Genomic DNA, 11,274 nt, shown 5'->3' with positions numbered 1-11,274 from the left:
AAACCTTAATGGGGAGTGGATTATTGGGTATTCATCTCAAAACTACTCTCACTCTGCAGTTCACATGGAAATAATGGCTTTACACAATGATCTAAAGCTGGCAATGAATCATACATTAACTCCACTTATTGTGGAGACAGATTCACATGTATTAATCCAAATGTTGTCATCTAATAACCTAGCTTTCCCACACATATTACTGAATTGCAGACACCTACCAGAGTAGCTGGGCAGACCACAGGTGGGCCATATTTTTAGAGAAGCAAATGTTGCTACTGACAAGCTGACCTGCTATGGGAAAGGCAGTGAACCAGAAATACGAAGAAATATTATGATATTTGTATCCCCTTCCCCTTTTGTTTTAAATGTACTCAAAGAAGATATATTTGGAATTGGGACTAAACGCCCAGTTCCCATTGTATAATAAGTCTGTTCTTTTTCATTTAATAAAAGTTCCTTCCATTAGCCCAAAAAAATAAATAGAGGTTAATTAATTTTACTCACTGGATTTATTGTATTGCTAGCCTTAATATCTATATTCATGACTAGTTGAAAGAAAGTTGTATGATTTTGAAAGAGCCTCGTAATGAAATAACAAGGGGTCAAGCTCTTATAAAACTTCATATTAAGTCTGTAGATGATAATTGTAAAAGTTGGGCAGAATATGGGAAGTATTTTTATATGATGGAGTGGTGTGGATTGTTATAGAGAATGATTTATGAAATGGTCTTTCCTTGCATAACTATAATAAACCTATTCTCGGAGGATAGGTGCAAGACTTAACGATTTTAAAATATACTCTCTCAATAGAAATGTCAAGCACTTTGGAGGGTTGCTGCACTGCTAGTTGACCTCATACGTACTATCTTGTATGTGTAAATTGCAACCTACGCCAAAGTGAATGATCAAAATTAAGAAGAACGAAATGTTAGTAATAATATTGATCAACACATAATATTATATTTTAACTGCTTTTGTTATTTGTTCAAGATATCTAATATAATCTAAATTACCTAATGACTTGTAATAACCCGATCGATCATTTTGTATAATTGTACCTCGTTTACCCTTTTGATACTTCATACATGTGTAATTTAGGCTTTATGACTTGCGGGTTTGATTGGTTTCATTCCAGGAAGATTTCAGGTTGGTGTAAACCTTTTGGTTCTTAACTTAGAAGCTTAAGTTAGAAATATTGACCAAACTTTGACTTTTGTGAAAACGACCCCGAAACGGTATTTTGATGGCTCCTATAGCTTCGTATCATTATTTTGAACTTGGGCATATATCCGGAATCGAATTAGGAAATCCGTCGATTGATTTGTGTTGTTTTGCCGAAAATTGGCAATTTAAGATTTAAAAGTTTGATCGTACGTTGAATTTTGGTTATCGAGTTCGGAATTGGATTTTGGCACTTGGAATAGGTTCATTATGCTATTTAGAAATAGTCTGCAAAATTTGGTATCATTTGGAGTTGATTTGATAGGATTCAGACGCTTAGTTGATATTCTAGAAGTTCTTGAACTTTACTTTGAAATTCATGCATTTTGATGTCTGATTGTTAGTTCTAGATGTTATTTTTGTATTTTGATCATACGAGTGAGTTCGTATGATATTTTTTAGACTTGTGTGGGTGTTTGGTTTGGAGCCCCAAGGGCTCGGATGAGTTTCAGACGAGTTTCGGAATATTTTGGACTGAAAACAGAAATCTGATGAGCTGATGCCTCTGGTGACGCATATGCGAACACTAGGGTCGCAATTGCAACCTTAGCAGGGGGATCACAGGTATCACAATAGCGATTCCTGGGTCACAATTGCGAAGTTGGCTTGGGCTGGGCTAGGTTCGCATTTGTGATAATTGTATCGCTTTTGCGAAGGGAATAGAGTTCGCAATTGCGAACCCATTTTCGCATTTGCTAGATTTTCCCTAAGACTGCCAGTTCCGCAAGTGCGAGCTTTTCTTCGCAATTGCGAGTCTAGTGTCATAATTGTGACACCTCCAACTGAACAAAAGGTTAAAAAGTTGGGGTTTCATCTTATTTCTCTCATTTTAAAACCCTAAACTCAGTAGGAGGCGATTTGAAGAAAGAATTTTCATCTACATAGATTAGTTAAGTGATTCTAATTAATTTCCAACTATATTTCATTAATTTATCTTAGATTTAACATCAAATGCATATCAATAAAAGTAAAATTTTGCCTCAGTTTTGTAAAATGAGAATTTGAGCTTTGAGGGTCGATTCGGATTCGGATTTTAAAACAAAATATATATATGGACTCATGAGGTTATGTGTAGTCGGAATCTAATATTGGACCCCGGTTTTGATCGGACGAGGTCAGGGCTGACTTTTGTTGACTTTTTGCGAATTTTGTAAAAATCAAAGCTTTATCTATTGTAATTGTTTTCCCCTTGCATTGGTTATATTTGAGCCATGTGGAGGCGAATTTTAGGAGAAAAGCTATTTCCGAGGGTTGAGTTGGCCTAGTTGAGGTAAGTATCTTGCTTAACTTTGTGTAGGAGAACTACCCATTAGGATTTAGGATTAATTGTGTTATTTGTGTTATATGAAAGCCGTGTATGCAAGGTGTCATGACCCCAATTTTTCTCTGTAGGATATCGTGATGACACCTAATCTCTACGACTAGGTAAGCCTAACATTCAATATAATTTGACATGAATAATCAACAAAATACTAAAAAAGTAAGTCTGAATAATTGATATAAATTCCTGAAAATAGAATCAATAACAGTATACTCCCAAGATAGGTGGAACTGAGTCATAAGCTCTGCAGAGTAAGCTAAAGTGTCTACTACATCATTGTCTGAACGAAAAATACAGTAGTAGTAAGAGTAAAGGAATGTGACTTCGAGTCCTGTGGACATTGAGCAGGCATACCTTAAAGTCTCCATAAAGCAGCTAACAGATGATCACTAACGATTGGCATGAGAAGACATACCTGGATCTACACAAAAAGATATGCAAAAGCGTAGTATGAGTATAGTACAATGGTACCCAGTAGGTATCAAACCTAACCTCAGTAGAGTAGTGACGAGGTCATGTCAAGACACCTACTAAGATATAAATAAATAGTATGAAAACGTATAAGGATAAATAATGAAAAGTGAAGAAATAATTGATACGAAATAGTTAGCATCATGAACTAATACCGGAATTGTAAGCACAGAAATAACATAAGAAAATCAATTAAAGAGAACCACGGTGATCATATACGGACAATAACTAACAAAAGCAAAGAAGATCAAACAACAAGAATCACAATGATGTACCACCTCGTGTACAATAAGAATCACCACCGAGATACCGACTCGTGTATATATATCAAGAATCACAACCGAGGTACCGTCTCGTATTCACAATTCATAATCTCAATCACAATCTTTTCTTATATCGCCGCGTGAGCCTTACATTTGAAATAGGTTTTAAAAATAATTTTTCCGAAATAGCTATATGCAAATTATCCTACCTTATAACGCCGTGTGGCTTCACGTAGTTCCTCTACAAGAAACAGACACATAAGTCCCACCTTATACCGTTGCATGCACATTTACCCCAAGCCTTATACCGCCGCATGCGTGTCAATATCACGTCATAATAAAAAATTGCATCATAAGTGCCCATATATAATAAATTGCCAAAAATCAATAATATCAATGTTTTCACAACAATAGCACATGGCTCCACCACAATGAGTGCAAGAATATCAACAACAACAATGAATGTAAAATGCCCAACAAGGAAAATGTTTCAACAATAACAATTTCGCTTCAACATGGTAACGACTTTCACAACTTCAACACTAATAACTTAATAGTGAGATAATGTATAACCACTTTATTAAATAAGAATAACTCACAATGGAAGATATAACGTATAACAATAACTTCAAATAATGGAAATCAACAAGAAATGGGATAACATGAACAATAACTTCAACTAATGATAATCAATAATGAAGGAGATAACACGAACAATAACTTCAAATAATAATAATTAAAAATGAAGAAATATCATGTAACAATAAAAGAAGCAACAAGTTTAACTAAGGCATGAGAACGATTTATCAATTAGGATGTAACACAAGTGTTAACGAAATCATTTAAGGCATGTAATGATAGATTAACACAAGTAAGAATAGATTGACTATGAGAATTTAGAACATGATATGACAATTAAATTAAGGCATAGATGAAGTATAAGTAGACTAGACCGATCAAATACCATGTACAACCTGTGTACCCACTCGTCAGCTTGCGTATACGGCTTTCACATAGCACAAATGAATCAATCAATACCAATCCTAAGGGGTAGTTTCCCCATACAAAGTTAGGTAAGATACTTACCTCAATTCGGCCAACTCAACTCTCAAAAATAGCTTTTCCCCTAAAATTCGCCTCCACACAGCTCAAATCTAACAAAAATTGAGTTAATATTGTCAAACAATGCTAGATAAATCAATTACAATAGAAATAGCTATGATCTTTATACTTTTTTCAAAAAGTCAACAAAAGTCAACTTGGGGCCTGCCCCGTCAAAACTCGAGTCCAATGGTAGATTCTGTCTACCCATGACCCTACTAGTTCTTATATATGATTAGTTTCAAAATCTGAGTCAAAATTGACTCTCAAAACTCAATTTCTTATTTTTCAAAAACTTAATGTTTCACAAATTTTCACTTTGATTCACATGATTTTGATATTAAAATCTAAGATATTTTGATGGAATAGGATTAGAAATAGATTATAATCACTTGCTCAAAGTTTGTAGGTAAAAATTCCCTCTACAAATCGTCTCCTACCGAGTCTAGGGTTGAAAAATGTGAGAATGAGAATTGAAATCCCGACTTCCAGCCCTTTTGATCAGCTACAGATGTCGCAATTGCGACATGCATTGACAATTGCGAACTCTTGCAATTGCGAAGTATTTCTCGCAAATGCGGCCACTGTCAATCCTATGAGGAGCTCGTAATTGCAACTCTGGCTTCGCATTTGCGAAGCCTGTCTCCATCGCAAATGTGACTGTTTGTCGCAAATGCGACTGTTTTGTCGCAAATGCGAACTACCCTCTACTTGAAGCTACTTCGCAATTTCGAGCTAGGTATCACAATTGCGATACCTGAGGGCCCCCCTGTTAAACTCACAATTACAAACCTGGTGTTCGCAAATGCCACACCAGAGGATGCTGCACACTAGATTTCTGGTTTTCAATTCAAAACACTCTGATACATGTTTGAAACTCACTCGAGCCTTCGAGGCTCCAAACCAAATATCCACACAAGTCTAAAAATATTATACCAACTCGTTCGCGTGATTGTAACACAAAAATAACATCTAAAGCTATGAATTGAACACTAAAATGCATGAATTTCAAAGTAAACTTCAAGAATTCCTAAAGTTTCAACTAAACGTCCGAATCCTATAAAATCAACTCCAGAAGACACCAAATTTTAGAGACAAGTTCTAAATACTATAACACACATATTCCAAGTCCCAAAATTAAATTCCGAGCTCAATAGCTAAAAGTCAATCTACGGTAAAGTTTTCAACTTCAAATTGCCAAAAATTCGGCAAATCAGCCTACAGACTTCCAAAATCAATTCCGGGCATATGCCCAAGTCCAAAATTACGATACAAAGCTATCAGAGCCATCAAAACACAATTGCGGGATCGTTTTCAAAAAAGTGAAAGTTTGATCAATATTTTTTAATTTAACCTCTAAGTCAAGAATCAAGGGGTCCGAATCAACCCAAAAGCTTCCTGGAATGAAACAATCCAACCCCGCAAGCCATAAAATTATGAACACACATGTGTGAACCATAAAAAGGGGTAACAAGACACAATTACACAAAATGACCAATCAGGTCGTTACACAAGGTGACGAGTGGGTATACATGTTATATGTGGTATTTGACCAATTTAGGTTATTTAAACTCCTTTTATACCTTTAATTGAATTATCATATCATGTTTTAACCTTATTGTTTATCTACTCTTACATGTGTTAGTCTATCCTTGCATACTTTATTTGACTTTGTTAACACTTGTTCTACCTCTTTCTGACGACCCGACCAGTTGTCTCATGAGTTACCGCTCTGTTTTCCCCATTTCTACTTCTTTATACTTTGTTTATCCGTGTTATGTGATATCGGGTTAGTCGGATCGAATCCCGAAGAAATTTGGTAAGGTTTAAGACACTTAGTCTCTTTTGAGGGATCATAAGTTGGAAAAGTCAACCGGATGTTGACTTATGTGTTAGAGGGATTGGAAGTGAATTCCAATGGTTCGGTTAGCTTTGGGAGGTGATTTTTGACTTAGAAGTGTGATCGGAATGAGTTTTGGAGGTTCGGAGTAGATTTAGGCTTGAATTGGTGAAGTTGATATTTTGGCGATTTTCGGTAGATAGGCGAGATTTTGATATAGGGTCCAGAATGGAATTCCGAGAGTTGCAGTAGTTCCGTTGTATCGTTTGGGATGTGTGCGCAAAATTTCAAGTCATTCGGACGTGGTTTGATTGGGTTTTGGATCAAAAGCGTAATTTGGAAGATTTTAGAAACTTAGGCTTGAATCCGATGTGTTTTGGGTGATTTGATGTTGTTTAAGGTGTTTTGAAGAATGGAACAAGTTTGAATAAGGTTTTAGGATATGTTTGTGCCTTTGGTTGAGGTCCCGAGGGCCTCGGGTGAGTTTCAGGTGGTCAACCGAATCATTTTGAAGTTTGAAAAATTGCAGATTTTGAGTTCCAGCAGTTGCAGACATTTTGGTCTTCGCGTTCGCAAGAGGACCCTCGCATTCGCGAAGAGTCTGCTGAGGGAGGTGGAAGTTTAGTCTTCGCATTCGTGAGGCAGGTGATGCATTCGCGAGGCAGGTGATGCATTCGCGAAGGGCTGCGAGGTTGTGCATCATGTTTGCGGGCGTGTAGTCGCGTTCGCATAGAAGGAATAGAAAGGTCAAGCTTTAGTGGAAATTAACCCATCACGTTCGCGATGGAAGGATCGCGTTGGCGAAGGTTCATCTGGGAAAAGCATCGCATTCGCGTGGTTTGTATCGCGTTTGCGTAAGAGGATTATGGTCAACGTTATTTTTGTGCTTCGCGAACGCGAGGCTTTGACCGCGTTCGTGAAGAAGGAAATTAAGGCCTGGGCAGAATATTTTTAATTCGTTTTGTCTGCGATTTTGGGGCTCATTTCCTCCATAGTTGGTTGTTTTTGGAGATTTTTGAAGGAGATTGAAGAGGGGTTCGAGGGGAATCACTTGGAGGTAAGATTCTTGGACTAAAAACTCGATTATTATGTGAATTTCACCTAGACAATCATGGAATCTAAGCCTAAAATTGAAGAACTAGGGCTTGAAATTGGAGACCAAACATTTGGGATTTGAAGGGTCATTTGTGGATGGATTTTGATGTTCTTGGTATGTATGAACTCGTGGGAAGATAAGGAATCTATTGGTATGAAAATTTCTGAATTTTGAGATGTGGGCTCGGGGGTCGGGTTTTGGTAATTTCGGGATTTTTGCCCTTTATTGATTATTTTCGCATATGCTTCATTCCCTTAGCATATTTTGACGTCCTCGTTCTGATTTTGGATAGATTCGACGCGAGTGCAGGCCTATTCGAGGGGCAAACGCATCGCGAGCTAGAGATTTAGCCGGTTCGAGGTGAGTAATGATTGTAAATGATATTCTGAGGGTTTGAAACCCCTGGATTACACATCGTAATGCTATATTGAGGTGAGGCACACGCTTGATGACGAGCGTGAGGTCGTGCACTGTTGGAGATTGTGACTTGATCGATCCTGGATGACTATTTTACCGCGTATTTGATTGAAAACTATTTGCTATCATTATTATTTGGGCTGAATGCCATATTTGGGCCTAGTGCCAACTATTTGAACCCTTCGGGGATTTTATTGATATTTCCTTACTGTTTTGACTTATTACTTGAACTCAGCCATGTTATTTTCCAATGTTTTACTACTCAGCATTTTTACTTAGTTTTGAGTCTTAAATGATATTTTAAACGATGTTTGGGCTGAGAAACACTGTTTTATTACATCCCGAGGGGCTTGTGATGATTTTTGACTGAGTAAGGCCGATGGCCTATATTGTGAGGAAACACTGATACTGATTGGAGGCCGAGGGCTTGAGATATGTACGCCACAAGGTGGCTTTATTGATATGAGGCCGAGGGCCTAGATTTGATGCCACGAGATGACTTGTTATTGCGCTTGGGCCGTAAGGGGCCCCTCCAGGAGTTTGCACACCCCCATTGAGTGTGGGTATCCATTATGATGTGAGATTGAGCCCGAGGGGCTGTTATTATTCTGAGAGGTTGCCCGAGGGGCAGATGTGGTGATACTGTGCCCGAGGGGTGAACTTCTATTTGTTTACTTTACCTTAATTACCTGTCAATTTCTTATTTATGTGTTGAAAGAGGATTTTACTTGACTTTCCACTGTTTTACTACTTTTAAATGGTTTTATTGTTTCATTATAGAATGCCTTATGCCTTATGTGTTTACTTACTTTCAGTCGTTATTTACATTTGTTACTCACTGAGTTGGAGTACTCACCTTACTCCCTGCAGCCTATGTGTAGATTCAGGCGTGGCTGGTTCTACTCCCGAGTGCTGATTTCTCTAGCTTCAGGTGGGCTTTTGGAGATTACGAGGTAGTTGTTGACGTCCACAGCCCCGTGTCTCTACTTGTTTATTACTTCTATTTCCTTTTATATAGTTGTACGAGTTATGGATTTAGCGGAATTGTATTATGACTTATAGATGCTCATGACTAGTGACACCCCGGTTAGGGCTATGTATGGGTGTTCTTCCGCGTATTTATGTTATCGTTGTTATTTTCGATTTAGTTTATCATTTTTAGACTATTTCTTAAATGCTTAACTGTTAATAATTGGAAAATGGGAAGTGACGGCTGGCCTTGTCTTCACGAGAGGCGCCATCATGACCTAGGTTCGGGTTAGCGTCGTGATAAGTTGGTATCAGAGCCTAGGTTACATAGGTCTCACGAGTCATGAGCAGGTTTAGTAGAGACTCGTGGATCGGTACGGAGACGTCTGCATTTATCCTCGAGAGGCTGCCGAACCTTTAGGAAAAACTTCATATTCTTGAAATTCTTTTCGTGCGAACTTGTTGATCTGAGTACTGAACTTCTGTTATTCTATTCTCTCATAGATGGTGAGGACATGCGCTACTAGTCGGGGTGGACGACCCCCAGTACCACCAGTTGTGGCTACCAGAGGCCGAGGACGCAACCATGGTCGTGGTAGGGGTAGAGCAGCTAGAGCAGCACCTGCAGATCTACCAGCTGCCCCAGTTCAGGATCAGGTCCCAATTATGGATGCTCCTGCAGCACCAGCTCAGGCACCAGCTGTGCCCATCATGATTCCGGGTCTTCAGGAGGCCTTCGTTCAGATCTTATCAGTTTGCACTGGCCTAGCTCAGGCAGTTTCAGCCACTACAGCCGCAACTACTTCTTAGGCTGGGTGAGGCAATCAGACTCCTACCGCTCGTGCACCTGAGCAGGTCATGCAGGGACTCCAGATGCCGGCGGCGCATCCAGCCCAGTCGGTTGCAGCTGCTCAGGATTATGTAGTTTCTGCCATGCCGGAGGACGAGTAGCGTAGGTTGGAGTGGTTTGGTAGACTTCAGCCTCCGTCATTTAGTGGTGCAGAGGGTGAGGATGCCTCGTATAGAGGATGCTTAGTACAACAGGTTTTCTGGATACCAGCGGGGTTGCTTTCACTACTTATCAGTTTTCAAGAGCTGCTTTCACTTGGTGGAAGGATTTTGAGAGGCGTAGGCTTATTGGTGTAGCACCCCTTACCTAGCAGCAATTCTCCGTTCTCTTTCTGGAGAAGTATGTGCCGCAGTCTCATAGAGAGGAGCTGCGTAGGCAGTTTGAGTGGTTGCGTCAGGGAGAGATGACCATGTCGCAGTATGAATGAGGTTCTCCTAGTTAGCTCGTCATGCCATCTGGTTGGTTCCGACAGATAGAGCGAGGATTAGGAGGTTTGTTAATGGTCTTACTTATCAGCTCCATATTCTCATGACCAGGGAGAGAGTGACTGGTGCTACTTTTGAGGAGGTTGTGGATATCACCTGTGAGATTTAGTCTATTCGTCGCTAGGAGCGAGAAGAGAGGGAGGCCAAGATGCCTCGAGGATTTGGTGGTTACAGTGGTGCTCCTTCGAGGGGTCAGTTTCAGCACGGTAGAGGCCGTCCATTCAGGCATGCTCAGCCAGCTTGCCTAGGTTATCGTGGGTCATCTTCGGGTCATGGTTATGATGGTTCTTAGCAGGGCCAGTCATCACTTAGTGCCCTCCCAGCTCAGAGTTCGACCCGTGCTCCACCATTTCAGGGCTCTTCTATGCCGAGTGCATCTGCTAGTCACCCTGGTGCGAGGGGTTTCCTTCAGTCCCCTTCTCCAGCACCTGGGAGTTGTTTTGAGTGTGGTGAGATGGGTCACATGTGGAGGCAGTGTCCTCGTCGTTTTGCTAGTTCATCCCAGTAGAGGGGTCAGTCATCGGTTTTAACGCCACTTGCTTCATCACCACTCGTGCTGCCAGCTAGGGGTGGAGGTCAGTCAGCCAGGGGTCGCCCCAGAGGGGGAGGTCGATTAGGGGTGGTCAGGCCCATTTCTATGCACTCCCAGGCAGACCTGATGCTATTGCTTCAGATGCTGTCATTACAGGTATTGTTTCAGTCTACCACATAGATGCCTCTATATTATTTGATCCCGGTTCCACCTTTTCTTATGTGTCATCATACTTTGCTCGTTATTTGGGTACACCCCATGAGTTTCTTACTTTAACTATTCATGTATCTGCCCCGATGGGCGATACTGTTATTGTAGACCGTGTGTACCAGTCATGTGTGGTGACTATTGGGGGTCTGGAGACCCGAGTGGATCTATTACTATTGAGTATGGTTGATTTTGATGTCATTTTGGGCATGGATTGGTTATCTCCGTGTTGTGCTATTCTGCACTGTCATGCTAAGACAGTCACATTGGCCATGCCGAGTGTGGCAGATTGAGTGGCGAGGTGTGACTGATTATGTTCCTAGTAGAGTGATCTCATTCTTGAAAGCCCAGCGTATGGTTGGGAAGGGTTGTCTTTCGTATCTAGCCTTTGTGCGGGATGTCGGTGCTGAGACTCCAGTATTGATTCTATTCAAATTGTGAGGGATTTTCCTGATGTATTTCATGTAGACCTATCGGGCATGCCAACGGACATGGATATTG

This window comes from Nicotiana tabacum, chromosome 8 (assembly GCF_000715075.1).
Source record: "Nicotiana tabacum cultivar K326 chromosome 8, ASM71507v2, whole genome shotgun sequence".
Taxonomy (NCBI): Eukaryota; Viridiplantae; Streptophyta; class Magnoliopsida; order Solanales; family Solanaceae; genus Nicotiana; species Nicotiana tabacum.
This window is presented reverse-complemented; position numbering follows the sequence as displayed.